Here is a 16332-nt window from a genome sequence, read left to right as displayed (position 1 = left end):
AGTACTAAGGCAATGACATGTTTAATTCATCACTTTGTAAACAACATGAGATGACCCCTTAGAAGAGTTTGATTTCTTCTGTCTCCTACTCATAATGCAGATAAGGTTCCCGCTCTCTATCACCCTTTTCCACTCTCAGATTAATTTAGGATTGTAGGACAAGGGACATACAGCAGATTTTCATATGTGCAGTAGCTAGACAGGAATGCAGTCATTTGACAGTGAGTAAAAATCATATAATTTTAAACAAATATACTACTTTAATGTGTGTCTGCTACTGTAAGTAGACGGTATTTCCTGTAATATATGTTACAGAAAAAGTTAGCTTAATAAGTAGCTGTATTTCATATAGTAATCGAGTCTATGCCCACCTGTTAGTTATTGGCAAAGCAGTAAAACACTGAAGATATTGTTAAAATATTTAAAAAGTATCCAAGTACTTTAGTTTTCACTAACTTGCTGTTTGTTTATATTGCTGACTATTAAACAGTGTTCTAATCATAATTGCTTACTCTCCTGTGATGTCTGAGAGATTCTGGGTACACTCCAGGGAGAGCAGGCCACTCTCATGCATTCTGCCCAATTCCTAGTGAAGTGGGTGAAATGGGGGCCTCCATGATGCGATTCAAATAATTTTGGCCCTGCAGCAAAATTACACAATTGTAGCCACACTTAACCCCCCCTTCCCCGCAATAAAAGGTTGACAGGCTCGGTTCTAATATTTGTCAAATATTTATTTCCTGGTGTCTTCCAATGACAGTATGCACCAAAGGATTATCCCTATATCCTCTGGAGTCATGACAGCATAGGGTTTCTGTTTTTTTGCCTTTCAATATCAGTTGGGATTTCTTATGCTATCCCAGCCAAGTGTTAGTTACTGATGTTCTATGGGGCATATTTAACAAATAATGATAGTGCACTATCGTGCACTTACCGTGAAATTCAGGTCCCTCTGTGTGTATTTGTATTCATATTTAAGAAGGGTGCATCGCAGCAGATATTGTGGATATCTGCTGCTTTGCATTCTGCTTCCTTTTTGGGAGCAGTCACCATTCTACAGTATGGTGACTGCTCCCTCTCGCAATCTAACAAGTTCCGAAAAATAGTTTTTTCGGAAACTTGTCATGATAATGTATGCCAGCTGAAGCTGGCGTACATTATCATAAATGAAAAATTTCAGTACTGTCAGCTCTGCTCTGAAAAGCAGAGCTGGACAGCGCATGTGTGGAGGGATCACATGATCCCTCCATGTCACTCACCGCTCTGTCTCTGCAACTACAGTTCTTCAAACTGCACATGCGCAATTGCTGCAAGAAGAGAAGTGAAGAGGACGAGGAGGAGATCCGGAGACAGCGCGTTCCAAAGAGGCGGGGTAAGTATGATTTTTTTTTATCACAGAAACAGCAGTTTATCGAAACTGCTGTTTCTGTGCTGGGTTGTACATAAATTTGAGAAATAGTTCAATCCTTATCATTGCGATAAGGATTGAAAACTATTTTCCACTTTATGTGATCATTGATAAATGTGCCCCTATGTGTCCTCTGTCATTAGTGATTGCTGTATGCACTACTTATTCGCAGTGTCTGAGAGTGAACTCTGTAAGACACAAACGTGACATAGCTATTGTTGGTCTACACATATGTGACATAGGCAATTAATTATGGAGCCAAATTCAAGTGAAGCTGCCAGTCTACAGATGGTAGCTCAAATCTTCCTCTGCTTTGGGTTCTGGTTAATCTTAAAGTCTGTAACTTTCTCTTGACAATGCTGTTGTAAATGTGGGAATTTAATTTAATTTCAATTTGTATCTTCTTGAATGTTGTGTGATATAAGTTTACTGTAGTGTTTGCTTTGAGCATTGCACTTCTGGACTGCCTCTTGGCTTTCATAATGAAAAGTTGCTTGTGTCCCTGGCAACAGGATAGCTGTGGAGCTAATTGGTGAAGAGAAAATGCATGTAGTTATTCAAAGTAAACGGTTATTATCCAGTGTTGACTCAGAACATTTGGACAATAGACAGGGCCATAAGTAATATAAAGGGCTAGGGGAGAAAAAATTTATGAACAAACTTTTGACAGGAAAATATTACTTGCTTAATTGCTTAGCTAATCTGAACAGATTCACAAATTAATTTGCCAATGACTAAATTTCATATTTGACTGTATTGATTTGCCCATCTATATTTACGGCAAGTTGTTGTACAGTTGTAAGTGCCACTTGTATCTGTGATTTAGTTTATTTTTAAGTTACTTTATTAAATATAGCTGTAATTTGGCAACTTTACAATGGCAGCTTTGTTGGCTTTTTGAATTGTGTATAAAGTTTCTTTCCAGAAGATGTGGGAATATTGAAGCATTTGCAAACAGTGATTCATAATTTGTTCAAGAAAGAACACGTTGGATTTAGGAACTTTATATAGAGGTGCGTTTGACACCACAATCTTCCTACATCAGCATGACCGGAGTCTCACATTACTAGTCTGTGCTGTTTGGGGAGACTGTTACTTCCACTATCTAACTCTCAGTCTGTGGCTTACTGCCATTCCCTCCTTACATGATACTGCCTCAGTCACATGCAGCCCTGTCCTCATTAATATAATTAGATGAGTACAGCTCCCTCATCTCCTGCGGCTGTACGTATTCTGATCATGTGATTGGCTGCATGTTGTCCTGCTCGCTTTGGGGTCTATGTATTAAATTGCGATCAGCCATTAAAACAGAGAAAACAGCAGTTGTCTCAGTAAATTGGCAATTGCCTAATTTATGAAGGGTTTTTGACAGGAGAAATCATCTCAGGATGGCGCTACCTGTCATTCTCTATGGGATCCAGCTGAAGTCTCTCCGGCTTCACTGAATTCTTCACCGTGAAAGTGCTACATGCATGTGCATAGCACTTCCTCCAGCGCTGCCGGTAAATAGGAAAAACTATTCGAACTAGAGGGAGAACTTCGCTGGGGCTCCCAGAGTAGCCGCGGCATGGTGCATTTCAGCGGTGTTTAAATATGCATCACTGCGATTTGCAGCAATGCATATTTATTGGTATTAATATTTACTGATATTAATACATACACCACTTAAAAACTAAAGGCAGCCTATATGAGACAGAATTGAAGACAGAATACAATAGGATGCTCAGACCCAAGTCAATATCAACTTTAAAATTTATATTAAAAAATAATCTTTCATTACATTCCATTTTTTGTCATTTTACATTTTCTGCATGTTTACTTTAAAGTATGAACCTAACAGTGTTTTCATAAACAAGAATATATATATAGAAGAGATCAATTAATGCTTATATTGAAGCAGTTTATAAAATCCAAAACAATTATCAATGAAAATAATTTCACTATATAGAGGGGTATAACGCTGCATAAGCAGGTACACATAGCAAAATATTGGGGGAGGGGTAGGTGATGATCCACCACCAAGGCCCTTGCTCCGGTGTTCTGAGCATACCTAGGGGAATATCCATGTACATAGAAGCAACATTTGGGCTTTCAGTTCTGGGGCTGAAAACACAAGCGTGACATTATTGCGCATTTACCGTCCCTGCGCACGTTCAGAAGAGCAGAGTAGATTGATGCCATTGCCAGGCCTACCTTACTTTCAGGTCTCATATTGGCTATATGGCCATTGCAATTGATTGTCTCAAATGATATAGCATTGTTAAGACGTGAAATTTCAATTTGTTATTATGTTTTTTTGCAGTTTGTCTGCCTCTTCCATTTTGGTCCTTTTTGGCCCTTACTTTAACTGTTCATTTGATTCACATATTTATACCTAAAGGACCTCATTTAGAGTCGGATGCAATGTGCGTCTAAGACATGGAGGAGTAGGATTGTGCCGCAGCTTGGTAGGGTATTACGAGTCCCACTAGTAATACCCTACCGAGCTGCGAGCAGTTCGTGCAGCTAGCTAACTACTTGCACCACTGCCGCACATTTTTAGCCCTTTTTTGACGTGTGTTGCGTTTGCGCCTTACTGCGTCCAGGATTTACTTACGGGGTCACACCCCCTGTGTCTATATTATGCAAGTTCATGCCTTGACAATTCAGCGCTCTGCCTTTTCCCTCGTAGTAAGCCGCAAACTGTCGCAAGCGTAAATTTCGTCCAAGATGCCGGCGGATATGGTGCTTGCTGCACATGCGTGATAGTGGTTTTGTGGTCGATGTGCCTAAAACGGACTTTGCGTCCGACTCTAAATGAGGCCCAAAAAGAATAGTCCCCACAATACGCAATTAGTGGCAATTAGGTCTTGGCCTAATTAACCAGCAAAATTGCACTGTGCACACTAATCCCCACATTTCGTTTATATATATATATATATATATATATATATATATATATATATATAATGGATGAGGGTTTTTTTTTAATAAACTCATTTATGATGAAATACTGTGCTTAATTTTACCATTTAGATGATATGTTCCATGTAAATTTACTTCTTCAGACATCATGAAAATGTTGTCTACTGAAATGAATTGTTCTTTCAGCAAGCTAACGTGGTACCGACTCTACAAGCCAAAATAAACATTATTATTATTACATGAAAAGAGAACAGCCTACCCTTTTTCATTAAATAATGTATTACTTACAGTTGCAGAATAAGCATGTCAGCCTGAGTTCTTCATCAAGACTAAAACAGCCTATAAAAACATTCATCAATGTATACCTTCTCCAAACATGGAAAAGTACACGTCTAATTAATCAGTCATATTACGCTCCATAAATCAAGTGTACAGCCAGCAAAATGAATTAATTCTGAAGCAACAATATTTACAGTGTTACACATACATTAACAATAAGGTGAATTGATTGAAGAGAAAAAAAAGTGTGAGCTTCAATGTATTGTATATGTTATGTTATAATAGAGACATTAACCTGCATCAAAATGAAGAAATGTGTGAGTAACTATTTAATAAATGTCCTGATAACCATCTATGACTTATTAGGTTCAGACGTAAGCGTAGGAGATAGGCTTGAGATTTGGGTTCTACTGACCTTTTTCTTCTTTTATAAGCTTGGATGAGACAACTTTAATAGTTTGTATACTTTTTTAAGCAGGGAAACCTCTGACAACAATTATCTTTATTATATAAAACAAATTATTATCACTATAAATAACTTTTTTAATCTGCAACATATAAGATTATTAAATAAAAAAAAACACCATATGTTTGGCAAGCTATAACATTAATAAGATACCTACATAGGTACTTTTACTTTAAGTTAAGCTGTTCTCAGGGGTGTTCCTATTATTAGGAAAACTGAGAGAGCCTTCTTTGGCATTGGGGTTTTGGTGATAAGTAAAATGTACCATTTAGAGAAGGATAAAAAAAGAAATATTTCCTTTCAGAGAAAGTCTGAATTATCATTGCATTACCATGTTGGTAGATCTAATAATGAGAGACACAATATTTATTATATTTTTGTGTATGCTACTTATATACAAATGTTTTTGGTAATTTGTATAAAGGATGAGAAGTTTGAACTTAATTAGTAGTTGTTTAAAATATATTAAATGTTTATTGTACCAGTGTGTTAGTGTGGCTGGTAAATGCAAGTGTATACTCTTTAATAATACATAATACCCTCATCTACGCCAATAACATAGGCAAACCGAGGAGGGTTTCCTAGTGCCTGGAAACCCCCCTCCAAGCCTGGGGCACTGTATAATCGAGGTGGCTGGACCCTGCTCCCGCTTCACATGGCTCCGCTTGAAAAGGGAGAGCTGCGTGCACCAAACAGTAGTGCATGCAGCATTGCCCATTTATATTATGGGGATAGGAAGAGTTGGAGAGCAGCCAAGCACTGTCTAAAATTATAGCCACGCCCCCATGCATGATGGTCACGCCCACTGGCGGCGTCGTGTGGAAACCCCCCTCTACAAATCCTGCGTTTGCCCCTGAATAAGCTTTATATATTAAAGTAATTTATCTTCTTATAGCCTGCAGGTAGCACTGTTCTCTTTTATGAAAATCTTCTATGTCAACAGCCAAACACAATTATAGCGTCAGGTAGGCAATACTGACATACTGCCGTACTTCCCAATCTTTTCACTGAAAACCGCACCTATGACCATGAACCTGTCCTGGCCAGTTACGCTCCAAATCACAAGAACAAACCTTTCAGACATGCACAATTAGGACCTTTGGGGGAATGTGCTAAGACTTCTAGTAACACAGTAGGAGGGCTATTTCTGCAGACTGTATTAAGGTATTTCATAACACAGTGATGGGCAACAGGTGACTGCTGATATATTATTACACATTCTTTGATTAAATGTATTGTTTTATCTTATTACTGAGATTAAGGATAATGCACACCCTGAAGTGCATCAGGTTGCCCATCACTGACATATAACAAACTAAAGGTTACATGGATAAATGGGAAACTGGACAGAATCCAACATCCTCCATCCCCCCAAAAATACAAAAAGAATACAAACTGAATGTATGAACTTCATTTTAAGAAGAGATACTTTACATACATGTATTGTGCACCTCTTTTGCACCTGGAGGTGTATAAGACAGTAGGGAGAAAGTAGAAATGAGAAGGTTAACGTGTGTCTCAGGCAGTGACTGCATTTTGGAAATGTTCCATTGTGCTTTCCTCTCCCACTGGCTGCAGTGTGCACCAAGAGGAGGTGCAGAATTTAGATAGGGACCTTCAGATCAGGGAAGAAATATTATAGCAGGTCAGTTGGTAAAGATGAAGCAAGAGAATAATAAAATAAAACATATTTCAAAGTATATTTTACACCAGATACACTTTTATAAATGTGCAAGGCAGACTTGGTGTTTTTACAGAATTCAAAAAGACTGCAATCATATCAATCAAATTACAAAAATATCTGAAAAAGCACACATATGTTTTTATTGCACTTAAAGCATTTTATAATGTCACTCATTTCATTAGAGACCTGCTGAAAGCTTCAAATCTATGCGATTGTTTTTTTGAAGCTTTGAGCACTGTTCATTAATTTGTATGGGGTCTTGCTTAATGCCTAATAAAGGGCTGTCATAGCATATGCACAGTTTGAAGGCGGGTACACTTGGACATCTTAAAGTGATCTAAAAATGATTGGAATAGACATTGACACCCTAGTGTAATATGCCTAAAAAAGTAAATTGCCATAAGACCATTTCTCTGCTGATCTTTAAAAGATTACCTATATCTGTGCCCCCTATACCTTAATGGTGTTGAATTTAAAGGAGAACCATTTTTTATCAAAGTCCCCCACCCATCAACTAGTAAAACCACCAAGGGTCCCCTTTTGTTCTGCTCTCCCAATCTGCTGTCAAAGTATGTCAGGGAAGCTTAGTGGACATAATGGGCCTGATTCATTAAAGCAAAAAAAATGAGTAACTTTGAACCTTGGCAAAACCATGTTTTTTGGAGGGGGGGGGGGTAAATTTAATATGTGAGGACAGATTTATAGTTGGAGTAGGGCATGTCCTAGATCAACCTTAAATTTCAGTGTACAAATAAGCTATGAAGTATTTGCATGTTACATGAAAAAACAGCCACTATTTAGCTATGTGCAAAATAATAAACTAATTTGCACCCCTTGCATTGCAGCATGGTTTTGTCCAGGAGAAAACTTAGTAATTATTTTGCCTTACTTTCCTTAATGAATCAGGCCCAGTGGGGCCCAGTGGGTCTGTTTCATTAAGGCACGCAAAACAAATGTAACATGAATCAGTCATAAACACGTTCGTATTCATCAAGGAGCGGGTGTAAAGATATTCATGTGGATGAATATGGGTCTAGGTCCGCTCTGCTCTGACAGACAATACACTGCAAGACACGTCCAATACACATGTGGAATATAAAGTCCCAAAAGAACGCACAGAACAAAAAACAATTAATGTCACCTGTTGATAAAATAATAATTATAATAATAATACTAAAAATATAGTCAGTAATGACAAAACAATAAAAATTAAAAAATATTTCCCCCCATTTTTTTCTTCCATAAAATTAATTTATTAAGATGTTATGAATGTCTACTGTATATAAAATGCATTAGATTGTAAGCTTGTGAGCAGGGTCTTCTTACCTCTCTGTCTGTAAGTATTACCCAGTATTGCTTTATTACTGTGTTTGTTCCCAACTGTAAAGCACTATGGAACTTGCTAAATAAATAAATTATGATGATAATGATTTTTAGAGTTGCTCCTGTAGCATACACATGTTCTTGCTTGCGTAAGAGACCGCCATCACTAGTAATTGGCACTTACAACAGACCTCTAGCTTTTGCAAGTAATGCGACAAAAATATACGTACCTTTGAGATGCATGCACATGGACTTCATTGTAAAGCGTACTTGTGCAGCAATAGTACCATCTATTTTCCTGGTGATTATCTATCATCTCTTTTGTGTCAAGGTATTGAGATAAAAAAAAGGATTTGCAGTAGTTCGGCAAATTAAAATGATGTATCTATGGTAAATAGCTGAGTCCCAGCTAGCCGCAGGCCTATTGTTTTACCAATAACTTGCTGATATTGTAGATGACAAAAGGAAAATTAAGTCTGTCTCTGTTGCAAAGATGCCACATGAGATAGAGTAGAGATGAAATGAATCTTAGCCTTGGAAGTGTTATCATAACATGAGAGCCCCAGACAACACTGAGACAGTTGGCTGAAAGTAGGAGAAGTCCTGAATGGAAATGGACAAGCTGATAACACAGTTTATATTGAGTATATCTCCTGGGGCAGTGGACCTTTGACACTTGTTCTTTCTCTCTAAGGAAATGGGAAGTTTTTCAACAACACAATTAGCTGATGGATATATCTGAAACAGTTCTTTAACCTACACACACTTGCAAATTTCACGGTGCACCTACTGTCATGGAAGAAATATTATGCACCAGTAAATGCTATCAAGCCCTCAATCACTTTGGAAATAAAATAAATAAACTAATACTTATTCCATGATTTATTTTTGCCTTGTAAGTAACAAAGTTAGCCAACGATCTTAATGTTATTTTTCTGTTGCTTGTCAAGTTTAGAAGTATTTAAGATTTTCATACAATTACTACTATTGCTGTTACTCTGTAGCTGCTTCTAAGTGAATTGAAACGTTTTCCTTAATGTTTCTACATTGTACGGATCACTTCTAGACCCTCTTGATGAAAAGTGGTGTAACTGATGTCACAGACAATGCAAATACATTTTGGGTACTTTAAATGGCATGTGCAATGGCTTCTTGTACTTTACATTCCTTTTGATGTCACGTATGTCTAATACGTCCATATATTTCCAGGCCAGCCCCATTTTGCCCCTGCAATATTGAAAACCTGGATCATCTGGATTACCTGAAATAATGGTGATAGGTGTATATGGTTTTTATAACATATTGTACCCAGATGAAAATGAGGGTGGTAATTACACACTGATTATACCTCTCTTTCCAGTCTGAGGGATTGATTTATCAAGACTTCTAAAAAGGAAAAGTGGAGATGTTGCCAATAGCAACCAATCATAATCTAGCTATCATTTTCTAGAATGTACTAGAGAAATGATAACTAGAATTTGGTTGCTATGGGCAACACCTCCAATTTTCCTTTTGAAAAGGTTTGATAAATCAATCCCTGAGTCATGCATGATATGTTGTTTTCCTACAAAACATGTCTCCTAAACCCAAGCTTTAAATGACAATTTAGAACCATGAAAAAAAGTACTTCATGAAGTATAGGAAATCTTTGGACCTGAATTTTACTTTTGATGATTTGTTCCTAAATGTGGGGACATGGTGCTTGCACTTTGATTGGCAAAGAAAAGTCAGTAGTTCTAAAACATCATACAATTTGAATAGATCCTTTAGGCATACAAAGGCATACAAATAATTTAGGATTATTTACATTGCCACTATCACTGTCCTGTCAAACATCAGTCTAAGGCTGGGTACACACAGTGCCGGATTAAGGGAATGGAGGCCCCTGGGCTAAGGGGCCTCCATTCCCCGTGAGGGCCCTCCCGTGATCCGAGCTGAATGCCCCCCCCCCCCCTGGAACTTACCTCCTTCCCCGGCACGCTGTAAGCTCTTTACTGAGGAGGTCTCGTGAGAGTGAGACTCACGAGATCTCCTCAGTAAGGAGACTACAGCTTGCCGGGGAAGGACCGCAGTGAAAGTGCTCAGCAGCACTCATCGCGCCGGGGGCGCCCCCGCCCCCGACTGATCAATACAGCTGCTGAGCACTTTCAAGGGCCCCCTGGATGCCATAGGCCCCTGGGCTGTAGCCCAGTTAGCCCTATGGTTAATCCGGCCCTGGGTACACATTACAGAAAAATTCTCCCAATGCAAACTAGTTAACAATTTTACCAACGACTGATAAAAGAAAAGTCCAATCAGCATGCTGAATCATGTGTACATACTAAACACATTTTACGAGATTTTCCTTGAGATCTGTCATAACCATTGGCTGAAAAGATCGTGACTCTGCACACTCCCTAGAGATCTATGGATATTGCTTGTCCTGAGCGCACACACAGTGCAGAATTGGAACAACATCCTTCCATCGTTGAACGAGATTTTTAGTTCAGTTTAAAAATCAAATGATACGATGTGCATTGGAAAGATAATCGTTCATCGTTGAAGCGTACACACTAATGTGACATTGGGCCGAACGGTCGTTTATTGTGTGATTGACCCGATAATCGGCTGAAAACCCTGTAGTGTGTAGTGTGTACACAACAGAATTATACAAAAGTAAAATCTGCATAAAGCCTACGGTATTGTGTTATATGAATACCTTAATGTTAAATTTTGTATTTATATTATAATAGACCTTTGGGCAGGTATATGAGCGGCTTTCTGTAGGTTGTGTGCTGATACTGTAGTTAGATAAAACAGGATTCATTAATCAGTGTCACTAAATGTGTGCTTTTTGGAAAGGTGTAAACATGTTCTAAACTCTCTGCATTCCTTTTTTAAAAAAAAAGAAAAAAAAGCTTTGGTTACCATTTACATTGTGTGGAAGACAGCTTTGTAGTGTGATAGCGCCACACTTAAAAAAATCTATAGTTTTCTGTTATCATGTTAACTATTTATGTATAATAATTTTACACATATATTATATGACAAAGTGGAATAATAGGCATTGCATTTTAAACAAAAAGTCAAACACTCTTTCTAATCAGCAACTCTAACAACTTTATAGAGATCCAAAGCTGGTAACTTTTTACAGCATGAACAATAATGAACTTTTCTGTGCATGATCGTGGGACCTATTTAAAAATGGCCGCATATACCCACCTGTTAATTATCATCCCTTATGGCAATGATAAGGGATGATATTTTGCAGCCATTTATTAAAAATCATGCCGGGACAGCGTATCCAATCATAGCCGGATTAAGGGGGGGGCACAGGGGGCACGTGCCCTGGGTCCCCCTCTCTCCGAGGGCCCCCCGCCGCCTGCATGACTTCACCTGCTGTCAGTTGCTGTCTGACAGCAAACGCTCCGTGACCCCTTTCTCTGCTCCCGCCCCCATCGCCAGCATTAGCTCTTCTGTTGTCCACCTGCTTGTCAGTTACTGTCTGACAGCAACCGCTCCGTGCCCCCCTCTCTCCGCGGGCCCCCCCCGTCGCCCGCATTACCTCTTCTGCTGTCAACATGCTGTGTCAGCTACTGTCTGTCAGCAATCACACCATGCCCCACTCTCTCCGCGAGCCCCCCGTCGCCCGCATTACCTCCTCTGCTGTCAGTTACTGTCTAACAGCAACTGACAGCAACCACTCCGTGCCCCCCACTTTCCCAGTGCCCCCACTCTCCGCGCGCCCCCCCCTGTCACCTGCATTACCTCCTCTGCTGTCAGTTACTGTCTGACAGCAACCGTGACATCTGACAGCGGCGGGGTCCCTACTGACGCATGCGCGATGCGCCCACTCTGTGTTAGCAGCACCGCGGCTGCTGTAATATCTAAAAAGGCCAAAATGGAGCTGCTGCGCATGTGCAGCTGTAGCAGCTCCTCCTCGACATGAAGACGGAAGAGAGTAGGTGAGTGGAACCAAAAATTATACATAAATAAATATATAGAGAAAACCCTTCATAGCATGTTTATTTCTTGATTATATATATATATATATATATCAAGCAAACAAGTAATAATCATGCTATGTGGGGTCTTCTTAAATATGTACATAGATATGATTATTAATTTTATCAGTAGTGTTTCAATAAGTATACATTAAACATTAATATTAGACTGGTAGAGCCAATGCCAGAGTGGCAGATTCTATTTTATTAATCATTAGTAAAGTAATTACTGAAGCCGTCCAGTTATATTAAAGTTTGAATAAAATTGTAGTACATTATATATAATTTATATTTATTTATTTATATACACATATTTATGTAATCTAATCAAAGCTTTAATATAAGTGGCAGGCTTTGATAATTACTTTAGTAATGATTAATAAAATAGAGGGTCCTGCATGAATATATATATATATATATATATATATATATATATATATATGTGTGTGTGTGTCGACACATATATATATATATATATATATATATATATATAATATATGTATGTGTGTGTGTCGACACATATATATGCACATATATACATAGCTACACACACATATAGAGATAGATAGAGATAGAGATATATATATATATATATATATATATATATATATAGTCAAAATTGGTGTTACGTTATCAAAGTTAGTTTAAATGTGCAGTATCATTGCTAGTTTTAATGTGTGGTGTCAATACCCATTTTAATGTGGGCTTTTGATGACTGTTTTAATGTACAGTATTTTAGTTTGTGTAAGCAATGATTTGTCTTATGCAGACAACCTTGGCGAGCCCTCCGGGAGAGCTGTAAGTGTCATACTGCGGGCTGTAGGTGATGTAATGCAGGATGTGTCAATGCTAATAGCCTTATACCCAATGGCGTTATTTTACATGTGTTTTATACAAAGGTGCGTGTACAATTTACAAGTACCTGTACTAATATTAATATATATATGATGCCCGACATTCAGTGAGCAGCGGCAGGAGAGAGGATGCTGGGACCCTGAATTGGTAAGAAGAAAGAAGGAAAAAACAGAAGAAATAGAAGAAAGAAGGTCCAGTATGGTAAGTAAAGGAGCGGAGGGGAATGGTGATAGGAAACAGCAATGGAGGGGCAAAAGAATGAGGGAGAGGGCAGAGTGAGGATGTAGAGGGGCACAGAGTGTGTAGATGCAGAGGGCACAGAGAGTGTGGTGGATGCAGAAGGGGCACAGAGAGTGTGGATGCAGAAGGGGCACAGAGAGTGTGGATGCAGAAGGGGCACAGAGAGTGTGGATGCAGAAGGGGCACAGAGAGTGTGGATGCAGAAGGGGCACAGAGAGTGTGGATGCAGAAGGGGCACAGAGTGTGTGGATGCAGAAGGGGCACTGAGTGTGTGGATGCAGAAGGGGCACTGAGTGTGTGGATGCAGAAGGGGCACTGAGTGTGTGGATGCAGAGGGGCACTGAGTGTGTGGATGCAGAGGGGCACTGAGTGTGTGGATGCAGAGGGGCACAGAGTGTGGATGCAGATGATGATGGGGCACAGAGTGAGTTAGCTGTAAATTATTCTTTGACAGAAATATAATTAAAAGAAATATCTAAAAATATTATTTTCCTTTGGATTTATGTGTATTATTTTTGCATACAACTAAATAAGTATTTCTGTCCTGACCTAAATACTTATTACGCTATTTTGACCCAATTACTTATAAAACGGGACTGCTCAGTAATTATTTTGGAGGGGTGACTTGAAAAAAATTATGGAGACTCTAAGGGCGCTGCAAACTGCAAAAGTTTGGGAACCACTGCCTTAATTTTAGATCTTAGGGGCCCCCCTGTCTTAAGTGCCCCGGGCCCCCCAAAGCCTTAATCCAGCTCTGTATCCAATAGGAGGCTGTCCCAGCGATAACTTTTGCTGAACCTGGAGTTTTTACTATGCATGCACGACTTTATGCAGCGCAAGCGCTGAGCCATTAGCGGTACTTAACGGAAGGGAGAGCAGGATGTCTGCCATAGAGGGATCCGAAGAATCCCCTCCTGCAGTGCTCTCCCCATAAGACAGAACAGCTAACGTCATCTTTAGATGGGGTTGGAAGCAAGCCCCTAAAAACTTGGCTTTTCTAGGATTTTTTCAGATTGTTATTTTGGCCCAGACTGCATTCCCCATTGAAAAATATGAGAACTGTGGTTTAATGCCGAAACATAGCCTAAAGCAGGAAATATCTATGATATCTCCTGCATTAGGTTTTTGTTACATAGATGTGTTATTTAAAAAGGCCTAATTCATGTGGGAAAAGCAGTTTATGCATGGTTTATGGCTTAATATATGTGTGTTGCCAAAAATGTATGACAATATGTATAGACCATGGACCAACATGCATTGTTTAAGTACTTCTATTAATTCACATTGATTTATTTTGCTGTTTTTATTGAATGTTATTGTATCTTTTACAGTTTTTAATGTTTACTGTACTTGTCATGTCATTAGATTCATATAACGTACTAGAACTCAGATCTGTAAATACATTATTATTGTGTAATTGAAGTCTTGTACTTGCCTTCTCTTTTTATTTGGCGAAGTTGAAAGTACTTTGCATTCACTGCTCACTCTCCTGGGTCTGATTCTCTGATGCTCCAGTTAACTTGAATTTTTAGCAAGTACTATATTACAATATGTAAGACAGTTACATAATTGTCATGTTAGAGAAGAAAAAGAAACAAGACTGTCAAGTTCAATGTTGTTTTGAATTGAAGTCTCAACTGGGTTCCTCACTCTGCTGTATTGAGGGGGAGATCTTCTTCTGAACATGTGAAGTCCGCACCCCTTGCCATCCCTCCCCCCCTATTCACTGGAGCACAGAATAGCTTTCACATTTTATATACTTTAAATGACATGTGTGATGGCTTCTTGTACTTTAAATTCCTTGTGAGATCATGTACATCTCATATGTCCAGATGTTTCCAGGGCAGCACCATTTTTGCCACTGCATCTTGAACACCTGGTCATCTGGATTACCAGAATGAATGGGGATAGTATGATATGGCTCTTATAACATATCATACCCACATGAAAATGAGTGGGGGGGGCAGTTACAGACTGATTACATTTGTTTTTCCTTGTGCCCAAGATGTAAATAATAACAAAGAACCATGAAATAAGTCCTTCAGTAGGTAGAGGACACCTTGGGAATTGAATTTTGTCCTCAATGTGGCTAAGGATGCTTAGCTCAGAAAGCCACACATCATGCACCGCCTATTGACTGGAGACCCTGGCTCCAGTTACTGTGATTCCAGGTATACTTCAGCAGTGGTGAAGTGTATTTAATTTTAATCATATCTATTCACTTAAGTGCTCCAAATATATCTTCAAGGGTATATTTACTAAACTGTGGGTTTGAAAAAGTGGAAATGTTGCCTATAGCGACCAATCAGATTCTAACTACCATTTATTTAGTACATTCTACAAAATGACAGCTAGAATCTTATTGGTTGCTATAGACAACATCTACACTTTTTCAAACCCACAGTTTATTCTATATACTCCCCAGTCTAAAAAGATGTCTGATTTTGTTAGTGCTAAAAGCACTACAGATAATAAACTGCAGATTGAGGATGTTTCACTTTCCCTGCTATAAACCCCAAATACCCCTTTAAAAGTTTTAAATACTTATCTAAAATAAAGACACAACACCAGAGTTTGTTGGCAAAATAATAGGTCACAGTTCATTTATGGTGAAGGAGAAGGCAAATTGCGAGGTGGCACAACTAATGGCAATACCCAGAGTGACTATGCCTCCTCTGGACTCACAATGACGTGCCCTCACAAGAGGACCAAGAGCCAAAGTACTTAGAAGAGGGTAGTGACCTAGGGCCAATCAGCGATAGCACCGTATGACCTGGTCGCCAACTCACAAATGTTTTTCTGCCAACTGTGCCTGCTCTGTATAGCCGGGAAAGAAATTGGTTAAACAACATGCATACATTATAAAATTTACGGGAGGGAGGGATTTCCAGCAAAGAAAGTGGATCCAGCATGTCCTGGGTGGAGCTATACTATCCTTATGAACACTCCCATGGGCTTCCTATTGGTTGGGATATGCAGTGGACTTAAACCCAAATGGGTAACCACTAGATGTTAACCCTATCACCTGAGTTTAAGGTCGTTTAGTTTATGGCTTTACTTGTCATAAACAATAAAATTGTGGATCTACCTTTGAGTGATTATTCTCTTTCTGTTGCTTACCTGTGGTATCCCACTCTGCATTACCATAAACTAATGATTTAATCAAATTCAACTACTATACCTTGCAGAA

At 38.9% G+C, this 16332-nt stretch overlaps 1 protein-coding gene across 1 annotated transcript in view; it reads left to right on the top strand.

Annotated features, from left to right (window-relative positions):
• ANKFN1 (ankyrin repeat and fibronectin type III domain containing 1) overlaps positions 1-16332 on the top strand; it is a 396769-nt gene that overhangs the window by 303106 nt on the left and 77331 nt on the right. The gene's annotated exons all lie outside the window — the stretch shown is intronic.

This window comes from Mixophyes fleayi, chromosome 6, assembly GCF_038048845.1.
Source record: "Mixophyes fleayi isolate aMixFle1 chromosome 6, aMixFle1.hap1, whole genome shotgun sequence".
NCBI classification, from domain to species: Eukaryota; Metazoa; Chordata; class Amphibia; order Anura; family Limnodynastidae; genus Mixophyes; species Mixophyes fleayi.
Note: the sequence above shows the minus strand (reverse complement) of the source record. Positions and strands in the feature narration are given on the sequence as shown.